The following is a 15839-nucleotide window of genomic DNA, read 5'->3' on the forward strand; positions in this document are numbered from 1 at the left end:
CTTGAGCCTCCAAAGTGCGTAATAATTATCTGATTTTGCTCTACAACGGCTTCTCCCATGACCTTCAAAATACGTGTTAAATATTGTCCGAATCGGTATATAACCCGATACAGCACCCATATAAACCGATCTCTCTATTTTATTTCTTGAGCCCCTTAAGGGCGGAATTCTTAATCGAATTGGCTAAAATTTTACACAATGACTTCTAATACGTTCTCCAACAATCAAATCAATTATGGTACGAATCGGACCATAACTTGATATAGCTCCAATATTATAGCAATTATTTTTTTGTATCCCCTGTATGCCTTAATAGAGAAAAAAACTCGACAAATGCGATCTATGGTGGAGGGTATATAAGATTTGGCCCGGCCGAACTTAGCACGCTTTTAATTGTTTTTGTATAAAAAGTATTCGTTTTATTATTAAAATAAAAAAAAAAAAAATTTGCCGTTTTTTTAAATTACAGTGCCGAAAAGTGCTAATTTTCTTGGATATTTTGTATTTGTATTTTATTATGATAAAACCCATACAAAAGACAGTGTCTTATATGAAGCATGGGTTAGTAAATTAATAAATACAATGAGTTCAACAAGTTTTCATTTAAATAGAACAATAATTGTACAAAATATTTAACAATTTAATCTGGCAGCACTGAATCTTATCTGCACCAAAGAGCGTAAGAAATAGAAAAGAGGGTTTCTGCTTTATCTTATCCATACCGTAAGATAACTCCCGTTAAAGACCAAAGAGTATAAGATCTAATAGAAGAGAGGGTTTCTGCTTTGTCTTACCCATACCGTAAGATAATTCGCGTTAAAGACACAACATTTTTATTGTATTCCAATTGGATTCACATTGATGGTTGCAACATTTTCGGGATATTCTGTTTTGATTCGGGCATTCGTTCGAACATTTTTTCGTATTTTGCTTTGTTTTTTTTGCAACCGCAAGTTGGAATAAAGGAAAAACGAAATACCGTAAGCAATTCAAACATGTTGTGTCTTTAAAATTTGTCACTCGTCATGCCGTATTGGGCGCTAACGCCAGCTCTCATTCTTTCTTACGCTCTTTGATCTGCACTCCATTTTATTGAGCGACAGAGTGGCGCCAGAGAGTGTTGGGTTACGGACCAAGCATTGGCTCACTTCCATTTCATTTAGTTTCAATGCGTTGTGCATAAAAGTCATGCAATTATAAATTTTTAATAAAAAAAAGTGCTTGAAAAATAAAGTTGTAATAATTAAATTTTCATAATTGCTTCTTGTATTATTAAATAGCTACAACCAAAAAGTTTTATTTTAGCAACAAGTGTAAGTGTGCGAGTGTGCTTACAAAGAGTTACGAGTGTTTTCGAGTGAAGGTAAACCAAAAACGAAAATTCTGAACGATTTTTTTTTCCGATTACCAGAACATAAATTGAATTGCGCAAAATGGGGTAGGGTTTTACTGGACCCCTTTCATTTCTTTCCGTGGTAAATATGTTCATAGCGAAGTGCCGATTTTTCAATTTTTGCCCTAAAAAATTTTAATTTTTTCACAATAGTTTTTCACTATTGTGACTAATCTGAATTCCCAAACATTATATTGCGTTGTATGGGCCAGTGTTTTTTGTCAACACGCATAAATGTTAGCTATGCAGATTCTAGACGTCATAATATGATTGCAATCTATTTATGGAAAAGCTAAAGTCACTCAAAAATTGCAATATCGATATATGCAAGTTCTGGAAGTCATGATGACATCATTGCCATCAAAGAGCGTAAGAAAGATAAGAGCTGGCGTTAGAGGGCAATACGTGATGACGAGTGACAAAATTTAAAGACACAACATATTTGAATTGCTTACGATATTTCGTTTTTCCTTTATTGCAACTTTCGGTTGCAAAGAAACAAAGCAAAATACGAAAAAATGTTCGAACGAATGCTCGAATCAAAACAGAATAACCCGAAAATGTTGCAGCCCTCAATATGAATCCAATTGGAATACACTAAAAATGTTGTGTCTTTAACGCGAGTTATTTTACGGTACGGGGAAGACAAAGCAGAAACCCTCTTTTGTATTATCTTACGCTGTTTGATTGCCATACCCAATCTATGCAAAAGCTAAAGCCATTCAATAGTTGCAATTGTATTGTGCAATTTTATTAAACAAAACGCTATGAATGAGGAGATTATTGCAGCGTTTTGATTTTATTAACATGTCGTTCAAAGGACGCTTTTACTTGTTTTTTGTATAAAAAGTATTCGTTTTATTCCTTTTTTGTTATTGTTTTTCTTTTTATACCAAAGACTGAATAAATTTATTTTTTTTATAAAACTATGCGTTTTAAACCAAAAAAAAAAAATCCGATTTTTTAAAATGGGGCTGCCGAAAATGCGGATTTTTTTTCTCCGAAGTGCTGATTTTCCACCAAATTAATCTGGCAGCTCTGCTGCTCCTACCAGTTAATGAATTTATCTTGGATTCTTTTCTATTTCACCAGAGTCGCTATTTATGTTCTCTTCTCTCAGCACATTTCTCTCTTAAAATGTTACGGTAACATTACATGTTAACTAAATCAAAGAGCGTAAGAAAGATGAAGAGAGGGTTTCTGCTTTGTCCTCACCATACCGTTAAATAACCAAAGAGCGTACGCTCTTTGGCAAAAAACCTCTCTCTTTCTTTCTTACGCTTTTTGAAATAAATTGCAGATGTTTGCGTGTTAAATTCAAAGAGGGTGAGTATTAGAAGAGAGAGTTTCTGCTTAGTCTTCTCAATACCGTAAAACAACTCGCGTTAAAGACACTACCTGTTCGATGTATTCCAATTGGATTCACATTGAGAGTAGCAAAATTTTTAGGGTTTTCTATTTGGATTCGGGCATTTTTTCGTATTTTGCTTTAATTCTTTGCAACTTAAAGTTGGAATAAAGGGAAAAACGAAATACAGTAAGCAATTCAAACATGTTGTGTCTTTAACTTTTGTAACTGGTCATCCCGAATTTCGCTCTAATGCCAACTCTTCTCCTTTTCCACCCTCTTTGCTAAAAACCGCTGAACGATCATGACAGTATGGGACTCAACAGAAAGGTGTTCGGGAGTAGATTGCGAATATGATCAGGAAGGAGAAATAGGCTTTATAATTTGTTAATTTCGGAACGGGGGCGGACCTTCCCACCTAACCCAAAAACATCACCCAAAATCAAAAGTGGACCGATCGGGACAATATGGGTATCAAATGAAAGGTATTGGAAAATTTAATACGAATACGGTATTAAAATTTAGATCTAAGGCCCGATGGGTAGCCCCAACTCCGAAATTCCGCCAAACAGACAAATTGGACGTTCATGTCAATATGGCCCTCAAATTAAAGGTATTCGAGAGTAGATTACGATGGCATACAAAATCAGTTCGAAGCATAGGGGGTCACCCTACCTCCCAAAAATGTCTTAAAAGGGCATATGACCCATCATGACTTTATTGACTTGACACAGTTGTTGCAAGTCATAACAGAACATGCAAAATTTCAGCCAAATCGGACGAAAATTTATAGCTTTCAGGGGTTTTAAGAAGTCAAATCGGGAGATCGTTTTATATGGGAGCTATATCATATTGTAGACTGATTTGGACCGTACTTGAAATAGATAATGGAAGTCTTAACGGAACACCACGTGCAAAATTTCAGCCAAATCGGATGAAAACTGCGGCTTCCAGGGGATCAAGAAGTCAATTCGGGAAATCAGTTTACATGGGAGCTATATCTAAATCTGAACCCATGTGGCCCATTTGCAATCCCCAATGACCTACATCAATATTAAGCATCTGGGCAATATTTCAAGCGGCTAGCTTTACGCGTTCGGCCACTATCGTGATTTCGACAGACGGACGGACATGGCTAGATCGAATCAGAATGTCGAGACGATTCAGAATATATATACTTTATGGGGTAGCAGATCAATATTTCGAGGTGTTATAAACGGAATGACTAGGTTAGCATACCCCCATCCTATGGTGGTGGGTATAATGATGTAAAATTGAGTATCTAGTAGCTAAATAAGTCAAAATAGGGGAACGGTTTATATGGGGCTATATCCAAATCTGAACCGATATGTCCCAAATGCAATCCCCAAGGACCTACATCAACAAAAAGTATAAGTGCACAATTTCCAACGCTATGGTGATTTCGAAAAACGGACGGATATGTCTGAAATATCTCAGAATGTCAAGATGATCAAGAATACTAATACCAAACTAAATTTTCCATGAACATTCCATTAAGGAACAGGGGATACTTCTCTCATATCAATGAGTGCACTCCGATTAAAATTTAAGCTCAATGATAAGGGCCTTCTCTTTTGATGCCGAGTCCAACGGCGTGCCGCATAGCGACAACACTTGGTAGAGAAATTTTAACATGGCAGGACACCTTACCAATGTAGCCAGCATTAGTTAAGGGATAACCATCGCTGAAAATTTTTGTTGATCTTCACGCCGGGATTTGAGCCCAGGCGTTCGGCGTCATAGGCGGATATGCTAACCTCTGCGTCAAGGTGGTCTCCAAGACAATCCAGAATGCATTTACTTTATAGGGTTTCAGATCAATCTTTCGGCGAGGGTGCAAAAAATTCCTAACTTATTTTTGCCGGACCGTATCTTGGGGACCCACCGCTATACATTCTACTTATATTAATGATGTCAAATCAGCAGTTCGGTTTTTATAGGTGCTTTTTCAGGTTATACACCGATTTGGACCATTTTAAGCGCGGTTGTGTGGTAGTCGTATCGGCACACTTTGTGCAAAATTTCAGCACAATCGGAAAGTAATTGCAGCTTCTAGAGGCTCAATTATTCAAGTTGAACCACCACTTTATGTGGGAGCTATAGGCCAAATCGTAACCCATATGATCTACATATTTGCCATATTGCCTATGTTGCCTGGTTGCAAAATCCTGGAGACCCCGTAGGTCCTTCCCGGTTATAATTTTTAGGCATGTTTCTGCATATTCGTAATCTACTCCACATTTGATACCCATATTGGTTTTGGCCCCCATGGGCCTTTGCCCGAACAACGGACTTCAAATTGGTATTCGTGGGTCAACCCACATCTACACACCAAATTGCAGCGAAATCGGAGGTGCGGCCAATAAAGTGCAGTTTTGCCCCCAATTTCATTTATAGTTTCTCAAAAGACAACATTTTTATGAAATTTCTTTGAAACTATATCAAGATTCTAATGGGGATTGTGCTCTTTTGTCAAACACAGCTGCAAATCTATGTATACTTACTGTAACGGCTATTCGTTGCAGAACCGGTTCACTTTAGCATTAAATGAAAAAAAGAGAGAGAAATGTCTACAAACATGTGATTTGCGTTGGTCTTGAGGTCAACACGAAACTCTGGTTTCTGTCAACAAAGAAGTAATTGGCAGGGAGCTTTAGGGTAATAAGCGATAGAAATTGCACTCGATTTATTTTTACTTTAGATTTCACACAGCCATATATTTTTTTATTGCTTTCCCACTAAATTGAAGTGGTTTTTGAAATGCTATACTTGTACACATACGGAGACACTTATACACGTTGTTCATACATGATGCCGTTGCTTTTTATATGCTTAATAATTACTATTTTTTTTTTAGTTATTGTAGGCAGTTACACAAAAACACATTCAATTAATTCTTTGTTCACTTTGAACTCACTTCTTTTTTTTATTCTTTACAAATGACTTTAATTTTGCTGTCTGGTTATACTTGCTTTTTTATTAACCTTAAAACCACGTGGCTTTTGTAATGTAACGCAGTTAAACCGTAAAACGAAAACAAAATAACCTTTCCTTGCGGCCGCTGGTAGACGACTGATTTTCCTCTCTGCAATGCTCAAAATACAGGGCTTCAATCAATGCAGTGTATTGCCTATCCATGCTTTACAAATGGATGCTCATGTGTCTTCAACTTCTGCTCCCCACGCTGCTTTGTAGTACTACATACATATGTATGTGCGTACATATGTATTTATCAATGCAGTTTACATGCGAAGACAACATTTTGTGCTCCACCACTATCACACCCCTGCGATAGTGTTTGTGCATAAGTGTGGTGCGGTTTTGTGATTTGTTTTGAGTTGTGTTGAGAGCAGAAATTAGGAGTGGAGGGGAGCACGTCTATGTTTGCCGGAGCGGGAGTGCAGCAGGAGCGAAATCTGTTATGCACCAACACTATCGCAGGGGTGTGAGAAGCCTAACGTAGTGGTGGACCACAAAATGTTGACAAAATAAAAATCTTTAAACTACACATTTTTTTGTTTACGAATTATTTTGGCAAATTATATAAAAATGTTTAAAATTATTACATTAACATGAGATTAAATTTAGAGTTAACTTAACCGTTATCCAAAACATATTAGAGAACAGCTTGGTACCAATTTTAACAAGCGTCGCCTTAAAGTCAAAAAGGTACAAAACTAGCTAAGTACGTTAGGGCCGAATACTGTATACCATCCCCATTTGATCGCATTTGTCAAGTTCTCTTTATAGGCAGAAACTAAGAGAATCAAGCAACAAACTGCATGGATTTGTATATGCACCACCGTAGTAAAGGAGGTATATTCATTTAGTCATTTCATTTGCAACACATCGAAATACCCATTACCGACACTACAAAGTGTATATATTCTGGATCGTGGTCATATTCTAAAACGATTAAACGACTTCCGTGTGTCCGTCTGTTGCAATCGCTCTACAGCCTTGAAAAATTCTATATTGAGCTGAAATTGGGACATTTGCGTGTTAAATTCTTGAACGACTTAAATCGAATCATATTTAGATGAAACCGAACTCCCGGTTTAGGGTCTTAAGCCCATGAAAACCGCATTATTATCCGATTTCGTTGAAACTAGAAAACCACGAGTTGTACTAAGGCCCCCGATATCAGAATCGAAAATGATCCATATCGGGCCATAATTAGATATAGTTGCCGTATAGACCCACCTACCGATTTAAGGGTGCGTTTATCACCCGATTTTGTTGAAATTTAGAAAAGTGACATCTGCAATCAGTTTAGTCCACATCGAACTAAGTTATTAATATAGCGGTCATATGGATCGATCTACCAATTAAGTGTCTAAACGCCATAAAAGTCCCATTTGTTACCCAATTTCGCTTAAATTTGGAACAGAGAGTTACACTAGGCCTTCGCTGTCCAAGCTGAACATAGTCCAGATCGAACCATATTTAGATATATGTAGCTGCATTATAGACCGATTTGCTGAACTAGGGTTTTAAGCACATAAAAGCCCCATTTGTTAGCCGATTTTGCTGAAACAGTGAGTTGCACTGAACATAGTCCAAACCGGAAAAAATTTGGATATAGCTAAATAGATCTACCGATTTGGGGTCCTAAGCCCATAAAAAGCCGTATTTTCCTATTTCGCTAAAATTGAGAGCCGTGAGTTGGACTAGATTTCCCTTGTCCGAACCAAAATTGGTTCAGATTGGACCATACATGGTCCATATCAGACCATATTTGGGTATAGATCTGGCACCTTAAGCCATAAAATCCTTATCTTTAACCTGATATCCTCGAAGTTTTAAACTCTGACTTGTATACACTTCTCGGTACCTGAACCGAATGTGATTCAAATCGTCTCAAATGCCCAAGTATAGCATTAATATTGATAAAGTAGGTTTTCAAGGTTACTGGGCCAGTAACCTGCCCCCGGAAATCTATAGGAATCACTATGAGAAACAAAGGAAGTCATAACAAAACATCTCATAGAAAATTTCAGCCAAATCGGATGAGAATTGCTCGCTCTATTGGCTCAAGAAGTCAAGACCCAAGATCGGTTTATATGGCAGCTATATCAGGTTGTAAACCGATTTGCGCCACACTTAGCACAGTTATTGGAAGTCATAACGAAACACCTCATGCCAAATTTCAGCCAAATCGGATGAGAATTGCGCCCTCTAGAGGCTCAAGAAGTCAAGACCCAAGATCGGTTTATATAACAGCTATACCAGAATATGAACCGATTTAAATCATACTTAGCACAGTTGTTGAAAGTCATACCAAAACACTACGTGCAAAATTTCAGTAAAATCAGAGCAGAAGTCAAGACCCAAGATCGGTTTATATGGCAGCTATATCAAAACACGGACCGATTGAAACCATACTTAGTGTAGTTGTTGGAAGTGCTACCGAAACACTACGTGCAAAATTTCAGTTAAATCGGACGAGAATTGCGCCCTCTAGAGGCTCAAGAAGTCAAGACCCAAGTTCGGTTTATATGGCAGCTATATCAAAACATGGACCGGTTGAAATCTTACTTTGCGTAGTTGTTGGAAGTGCTTCCAAAACACTACGTACAAAATTTCAATAAAATCGGGCGAGAATTGCGCCCTCTAGAGGCTCAAGAAGTCAAGACCCAAGATCGGTTTATATGACAGCTATATCAAGACATGGACCGATTTCGCCCTTTTTCAGTCCCAACCGACCTACACTAATAAAAAGTATTTGTCCAAAATTTCCAGCGGCTGGCTTCACTCCTTCGAAAGTTACCGTGTTTTCGACAGCCAGACGGGCAGACGGACGGACAGACAGACGGACGGACGGTACATGGCTAGATTGACTTAAAGTGACATGACGGTCAAGAATATATATACCTATGAGGTCTCAGATGCATATTTCGAGGCGTTACAAAGAGAATGACGAAATTAGTATACCCCCATCCTATGGGGAGGTTATAAAATGGACACCCCTAACATTGACAACCTATGCCAACAAAAAAAGGACTATGATTTGCGGATCTGCATCTGGGATGTCCGCACTCTCTATAGAGAAGATGCAGTATACGCACTGGCGGATGTATTGGAGAAGTACAAGGCAGGTATTACCGCCTTACAGGTAGTGCGATGAACCGGCATTGGTGTCACAACAACATCCAACGGTGACGAACTGTACTATAGCTGCCACAACACGTGGCATAAATTAGGCTGTGGATTTGTGGTTAGTCGGAGACTGAAACACCTTGTCTCCAGCTTCACTCCGGTGGATGAGAGGCTAGCTATAATCCGCACAAAGGCCAAATTCTTCAACATCAGCCTTGCTTACTAAAAGAAGCATTACGACAGGCTTGGGATCTGTGGATCTAAAAAGATGAGTCAGCAGAGGAACACCTCAAGGTGTTCTTAGACTCTTGCCCTAAACACCTGCAAGAGAGCCATTGGCAAAAGTTGACGGCTTAGACCGCGTGTCATGCATTGGGTATATACTGCAGTTGTCACACCTATAATGCTATATGGTGTTGTGGTCTGGTGGACGGCGCTTCAAAAGTACACCCACCGTTCAATACTTAACCGGATTCAAAGCATGGCTTGTTTGTGCATCACAACGTCTAAGTTAGTCTGATGACAGACTGCCACTTAAACCTAACCTAATAAGAATCAGGGTTTAAGACTCCTATGAAGTTATGTTCAACAATGGTGCAAATTGCATATTGCAATAATCTTTTCACTTGTTAACCGATTCCAACGAAATTTTTCAGGAAGGATTTTCTCTTGACTCTCTCTTGACAAGGGGAATTTTAAAGAAATCGATTCTGATTAAGATATAGCTGCCATATATGTATATTGCCCGATTTTCACTTCTAGAGTCACAGCAAAGTCATTTATTGACGAATTTTGCTAAAATTTTGCACATGGCTTTCCTCAACGACTTCTACAATATCTGTAGAGTTTGGACGAAATCGGTTCAAATTAAGATATAGCTATAAAGTTATAGTCGGTGGCGAGGTGGGACTCGTTGGATGGTCATTGACCAGAGAAGGACGAGGGAGTTGCTGGCGTTCGCAAAGAGGTCGATGAGTACCTTGACAGGGGTCATATCCGGACACTGTGCCTTAGGCCGCATGGCGGTAGGAGTTGTCTCGATGAGTATCAGGAGGAGACTATTGATCACTTGCTGTGTTCCTGTCTGGGTCTGCAGAGACGTAGGCTCTCCTTTCTAGAGAGCCATTTCCTTTGTGATCTGGATGAACTTGCGAACGTACCTCTGGTATGTCTCCTGAGGTTTGTTGAGGGAACAGGATGGTTGCAACAAGGGGGTGCCACAATTTCCATGGTGGGTAGATCCATGCTTGCGTAGGGACTAGGGGTTCTCCACCCTCCGCTCGGGTTCTCCACTCCTCCTGTCGTTTTTTCTTTATTCGTGTGTAACCTCTAGTCCGAGGTCTCACATTTTCTTTCTCTTCCCTTTCTCTCTCTGGGGTATCACAGAGGGCCAAACTGGCCCGAGAACCTTTGTTGGGCAAACCATTCAACCCAATCTCGATATAGCTCTCATATATCTGTTCGTACGATTTTGAGAAATGTTGCAATAAAGTTGATCAAAGGTTTATAATTACGGAATTTATGGTGAAGGAATTCTTGCAAATTTTGCCCAGGAACAGGGGCAAACTTCTCACATATCAATGAGTGCAGTCCGATTCAAGTTTAAGCTCAATGATAAGGGGCCTCCCTTTTATAGCGGAGTCCGAACGGTGTGCCGCAGTGCGACACCTCTTTGGAGAGAAGTTTTTCATGGCATAGTACCTCACAAATGTTGCCAGCATTAGGAGGGGAAAACCACCACTGAAAATTTTTTCTGATAGTCTCGCCAGGATTCGAACCTAGACGTTCAGCGTCATAGGCGGACATGCTAACCTCTGCGCTACGGTGGGCTCCTTGAGGATTCTTGAGAAACTTCAAACCATTTAAGTCACCCGGACCTGATGGATTATATCCGGCGTTACTACAGAAAGAGGCAGACAATCTGGGGCCTCATCTGGCAAAAATGTTCAGAGCGTGCCTAGGACTTGCATATGCTCCGAAAGCCTGGCAACAGGCAAGGGTGGTGTTTATACCCAAGCCCGGTAAGGCAAGTTATGCGACACCATAGGCCTACAGACCCATAAGCCTACAGACCCATAGGCCTATAGACCCATAAGCCCACAGCCCCATAGGCCTATAGACCCATAAGCCCACAGACCCATAGGCCTACAGACCCATAAGCCTTACGTCCTTTTTACTCAAAACCATGGAACGTATTGTGGACACCATGATAAAGAGTAGGACTCCCAGCGAACTGCACAAATACAAGCAGCATGCTTAAGTCAAGGGAAGGTCGGTGGAGACTGCCCCTGCATGAGGTTGTGCATAAAATGGAAGAATCCTTCGGTGCCACGACGTACACCCCGGCGGTATGCATTGACATCGAGGGGGCTTTAAGCAATGGGCGGACCGACACACTGATCCAATTCTTAGACCAGTACCGAGTGGACCCGGTCCTTAGAGACTGGATAAACCATATGCTAGGGAACAGGTGTATAAATTGTGTAACCCAAGGCACAAATATAAGGGGGAAAGTGGCACAAGGCACCACAAATGACCTATTACGGATGCTGACTGAGGAAGGATTTGAACCGGCCATGTTATAATACTTCTAAGGGGTAAGACTCCGAACGAGCTATGCAGAAGGGCCTAAAGGGTCTTGCATATGACTGGGCTAGACCCAGAGGTCTCAATGTTAACCCAGAGAAGACTGAAATATGCCTGTTCACGAGGAAGACGAAGGTGGGCCAATTTAACGCACCACGTTTCCTCGACAAGACGATTTCGATATCTTGGACAGGAAACTGAATTGGAAGTATCACATTCTAATTGATAACTTTTGCTTTAAGTTTGCTTTGATCTCTGGCTCCAATCTATGAAACTAGGAAATTCAGGAGCCTGATCTTTAAGAAATGAAGAAAAAAAAAACGTTACTCATTAAAAATTTGTTACTTTTCTTTCTTTCAGACTAAGTCCTTTGCACCAATATGAATTCTGGAAAAATTATTCTGTTATTTATGTGCCTTGGGCTCATATTCTTCTTTTGGATTTGCGATGCAGCCGTTTTTGTCCCCAGGAACTATGTCGATTTACGACACCGAGGACGATATGCTCAATTAGGACAAGAAACTCACAACACAGTTGATGCTGGGCTATGTGCTATGGATTATTTGATGAACTAACTCGCACCACATGATTACCTCGATTTTACATACATCAAAGTGAAGCATTTTCGAGGCAGAGTTGTGTTGGTTGGAGTTGTACTAGTTTAAAGGCACTGGTGAGCAATTTTTAAAATAAATTTCGCAAAAACATATTACACAATTATCACCCAAATATTGGAAATTGGATGTAAACAAACACAAACGAAAATAAAATAACTATATCATCTGGCCTTGTCCAACGAACATCGAGATGACATATATTCGATAAACTCAACGAAGGATATCGATAACAACAAAACCACGGCATTGCCATACCAAGTTATTTATAAAGGGTTTTTGCCCACACTAATAATCTTAAGGAGCTATGTCACTTATGAACCAGACTCCAAAGAGGAAATGCAAAGAAATTCTGTCACCTCAAAATCAAAATAAAGTTACAATGGATCCAAATGATTTAATTACTTTAATTAGGGACACAATAAACTCAAATTTAGATGAGAAATTAAAATCTCTTCCAACAAAAGCCGACCTGGAAGAAATTAAAAATGAAATTACAGCCGTTAATTCAGAAGTACAATCTTTGAAATTAGAAAATTCGCAACTGAAAGAAGAACTAAGTAAAGTAAAGAATGAAAATGAATCGAATAAAAGGAATATTCAATGGTTACAGAACCAAGTAGCTACGAACAAGTTGTTTATTAAGGGTTTAGCTTCTGCAAGCAAACCGGAGGAAGAAGTAAAGAAACTATTTTCGGAAAATCTAGGTGTCGCACCAAGCTTTAAAACAGTTCGAAAAATCTTTGATCGTAACGGAAAGATGGCCGTAATAGTTGAACTTGAGAACCAGGGCGCTATACAAGAGGTTTTCAAAAACACGCGAAAACTGGTGAATACGTCCATCTCTATAGAGCGGGATATGATGCCAATGAAACAAGACCACAAAAAAGCTTTCCTACGATTAAAAATAGAATTACTTGCTATAAGCAAAGATTATAAAATAATGATTCGAGCGGATAAAATGAAAATTCAAGATCAGTGGTTTAGGTGGAGCAATGGAAACATACTTCTCTGTGGAAATGGTAATGGTGTGGAACAACTGGCAAAACTTTATGGAGAGGCGATAAGAAATATAAATATTAACTACGATGATTTAAAAACCTACACAAATCCAAAAAACTAGGAAAGACCCAATCAAATAATGTAAATGCCGGACAGACACCAACTCAACATACGATTTCAATTTTATCTTATAATATAAATGGGTTGGAAAATAAATATCTGTATCCTACTTTTTTCAACTACATAAAAAGTTTTGAAATCTTTATTTAATTGGAGACACATCTAGAAGATGAAAGGTCAGAAAGAGCGCGAATGTTTTTCAATGGGTTTCACTTAATTTTTATACCGGCAACACGTAATCATAGGAATGGAAGAGCTATTGGTGGAAAAATATACGGAATTAGCAAAAAATTAGAGGATTTTGGAATTACATATGAAGTGAATGAAAGTTCAGATGCGCAGCTACTAATTATACGCACCACTACATATGTCTTCACTTTAATACCGACATACATTCGTCCAGATTCTTGGTCGGAGGAATTCAATAGTCTGAAGGATGTATATAATAATCTTGAAATCACTAATGGTATTATAATGGGTGACCTGAACGTTCGCATTGGAGAACTGAAACAATATCTAAATGAAATAGGTACGGAGATGTTCGTTGCTGGTTATGACGTGAGAAAATCAAAAGACAAGGTCATTAATAAAAAAGGCAAGCAATTTGTTGAGTTTTGCAATGACTCGAATTTATTTATTTTGAATGGAATTACTCTCGGAGATGGTGAGGGTAATGTGACATATGCCAATACACTTGGTCAATCTGTAAATGATATATGTTCTGCATCTCTTGAATTGCTAGGCTTTGTTAATAACTTCTCAGTGGACGACAAAATATGGTCCGACCACTTCCCAATTGTACTCAAGTTGAATTATAATATATCAGCAGAAAGTGGACAAAAAATGAATTTGTTGCCAAAGCTAATCTGGAAGGATAAGATGAAATATAAATATCAGAGAAGACTCAACGAAATTATGGATAATTATGAGGTAGCAACCAGCAATCTCAAACTAAGTAATCTTTGCGAAATGATAACGAAATCTTGGCCGCAAAAGCCGAATGAAATGCAATCATTTCAGCCGAAGCATAAATGGTATAACTTTTCCTGCAATGAAGCCCGACTAAAAAGCTTCAAATTACTGGCAAAATATCGGAAGTCGAACAATTTGGAAGATAAAATACTTTATTTGAAAGCTCAAAACTCCTACAAATCAATATGTACTAATAGTAAAAACATGTACTATCAAAATATATCTGCAAAGATAAATATCATAAATAATGCCAAAGAGTGGTGGAAGATGGCCAGAGAGATGCGAAATCACCAAAATAAAATTAGCTCACATATAAGTCCTTTACTATTCAAACAACACTTTGAAAATCTGCTAAATACGTCACAAATCATGTCCCAAATACATTATGCGCCACCGTTAAACCATGATCCGATTTTAGATGGACCCATAACCATGGGTGAATTGGAAAATATGCTTCACAAAGTCAAGTTGAATAAGGCACCGGGTGAAGATAGAATACCATATGAGTTCTTCGTATACGCAACAGAGCAATTTCACCTCCAGCTTTTAAGCACTTATAATAACATTTTCAATGAAAGCACCATGGATAAGATCTTTACAAAATCTATAATTTACCCTATTCATAAGAAAGGCGATTACGACAACCCTTCCAATTATAGAGGTATCTCATTTATGAATTGTGCCGCCAAGATATTTATGGGTATTTTAAACGATCGCATCTATACATGGGCCGAGGAAAATCATATTCTGGTAGAATACCAAGCTGGATTCCGGAGGCAATATTCTACTGTTGACAATATATACAACCTGGCAGCTATAGTTAGTCTGAAACTTAGTGAAAGGAAAAAAGTGTACGCTTTTTTCATTGATTTTAAGGCTGCCTTTGATAACATATCTCGCCAGGCATTGATCTTTAAATTGCACCAAATTGGGCTGTCATATAAAATAGTAAAAGTTATCGAAAACATATATAAAAATACGGAGTCGGCAGTATGGACTGGGCAGGAGAGGTCAGAGTACTTTGCAACAACAAGAGGTGTAAAACAAGGGTGTCTACTTTCACCCATGCTTTTTACACTTTATATAAATGATTTGCATGACAATCTGGGAGGAGGATTATATATTGAAAACATCAACATTCGCCTATTGCTATACGCCGATGACATTGTTTTACTTGCAGACGATATAACAATAATGCAAGAGATGATAGGTAAACTCGAAACCTATTGTAAAACTTGGAATCTCGAAGTAAATCTAGAAAAATCAGATATAATGGTATTTAGAAATGGAGGTAGACCTAGCAAAAAAGAAGTATGGAAGTTTAATGAAAGACAAGTCCGGATAACAAATGAATTTAAATATCTTGGTGTAACCTTTACCCCAACCATGAAATTTGGAAAACATGTACAAAATCGGAACATTTTTTTTTTTTTTTTTTTTTTTTTTTTTTTATTAATTTTTCAAAAACGTTATAATACTATATATACAATATATTTTAAATGTAAGTATCAATATTTAAAATGTGTTTTGAAAATGTACGGCATGGTTTTTGTAAACCGTCTGCCGGAGAAGTGAGTTTTATTTTTTAGCTAGTAATTAAATTCATTTATAAGAGTTCTTCTATAATTCATTGCCTCTCGTAAGAAATTAAATAGTCTAATCCAACAATTATCTTCACCGCCGT

General features: G+C 38.3%; 1 protein-coding gene across 5 annotated transcripts in view; it reads right to left on the bottom strand.

The window, feature by feature from the left end:
• LOC106090811 (CAD protein) overlaps window positions 1-12139 on the bottom strand; it is a 96505-nt gene extending 84366 nt beyond the window's left edge. The window contains exon 1 of one of the 5 annotated variants that reach the window (XM_059366647.1): window positions 12056-12139. The gene's annotated coding sequence lies outside the window, so the exon portion shown is untranslated. Of the gene's footprint in view, window positions 1-5262; window positions 5638-5734; window positions 5825-12040 lie in introns of those variants that run through there. The other 4 variants (XM_059366649.1, XM_059366646.1, XM_059366650.1 and 1 more) reach the window with 4 other exon arrangements.
• Window positions 12140-15839: the final 3700 nt, after the last annotated feature.

The sequence above is a fragment of the Stomoxys calcitrans genome, chromosome 4 (assembly GCF_963082655.1).
Source record: "Stomoxys calcitrans chromosome 4, idStoCalc2.1, whole genome shotgun sequence".
NCBI classification, from domain to species: Eukaryota; Metazoa; Arthropoda; class Insecta; order Diptera; family Muscidae; genus Stomoxys; species Stomoxys calcitrans.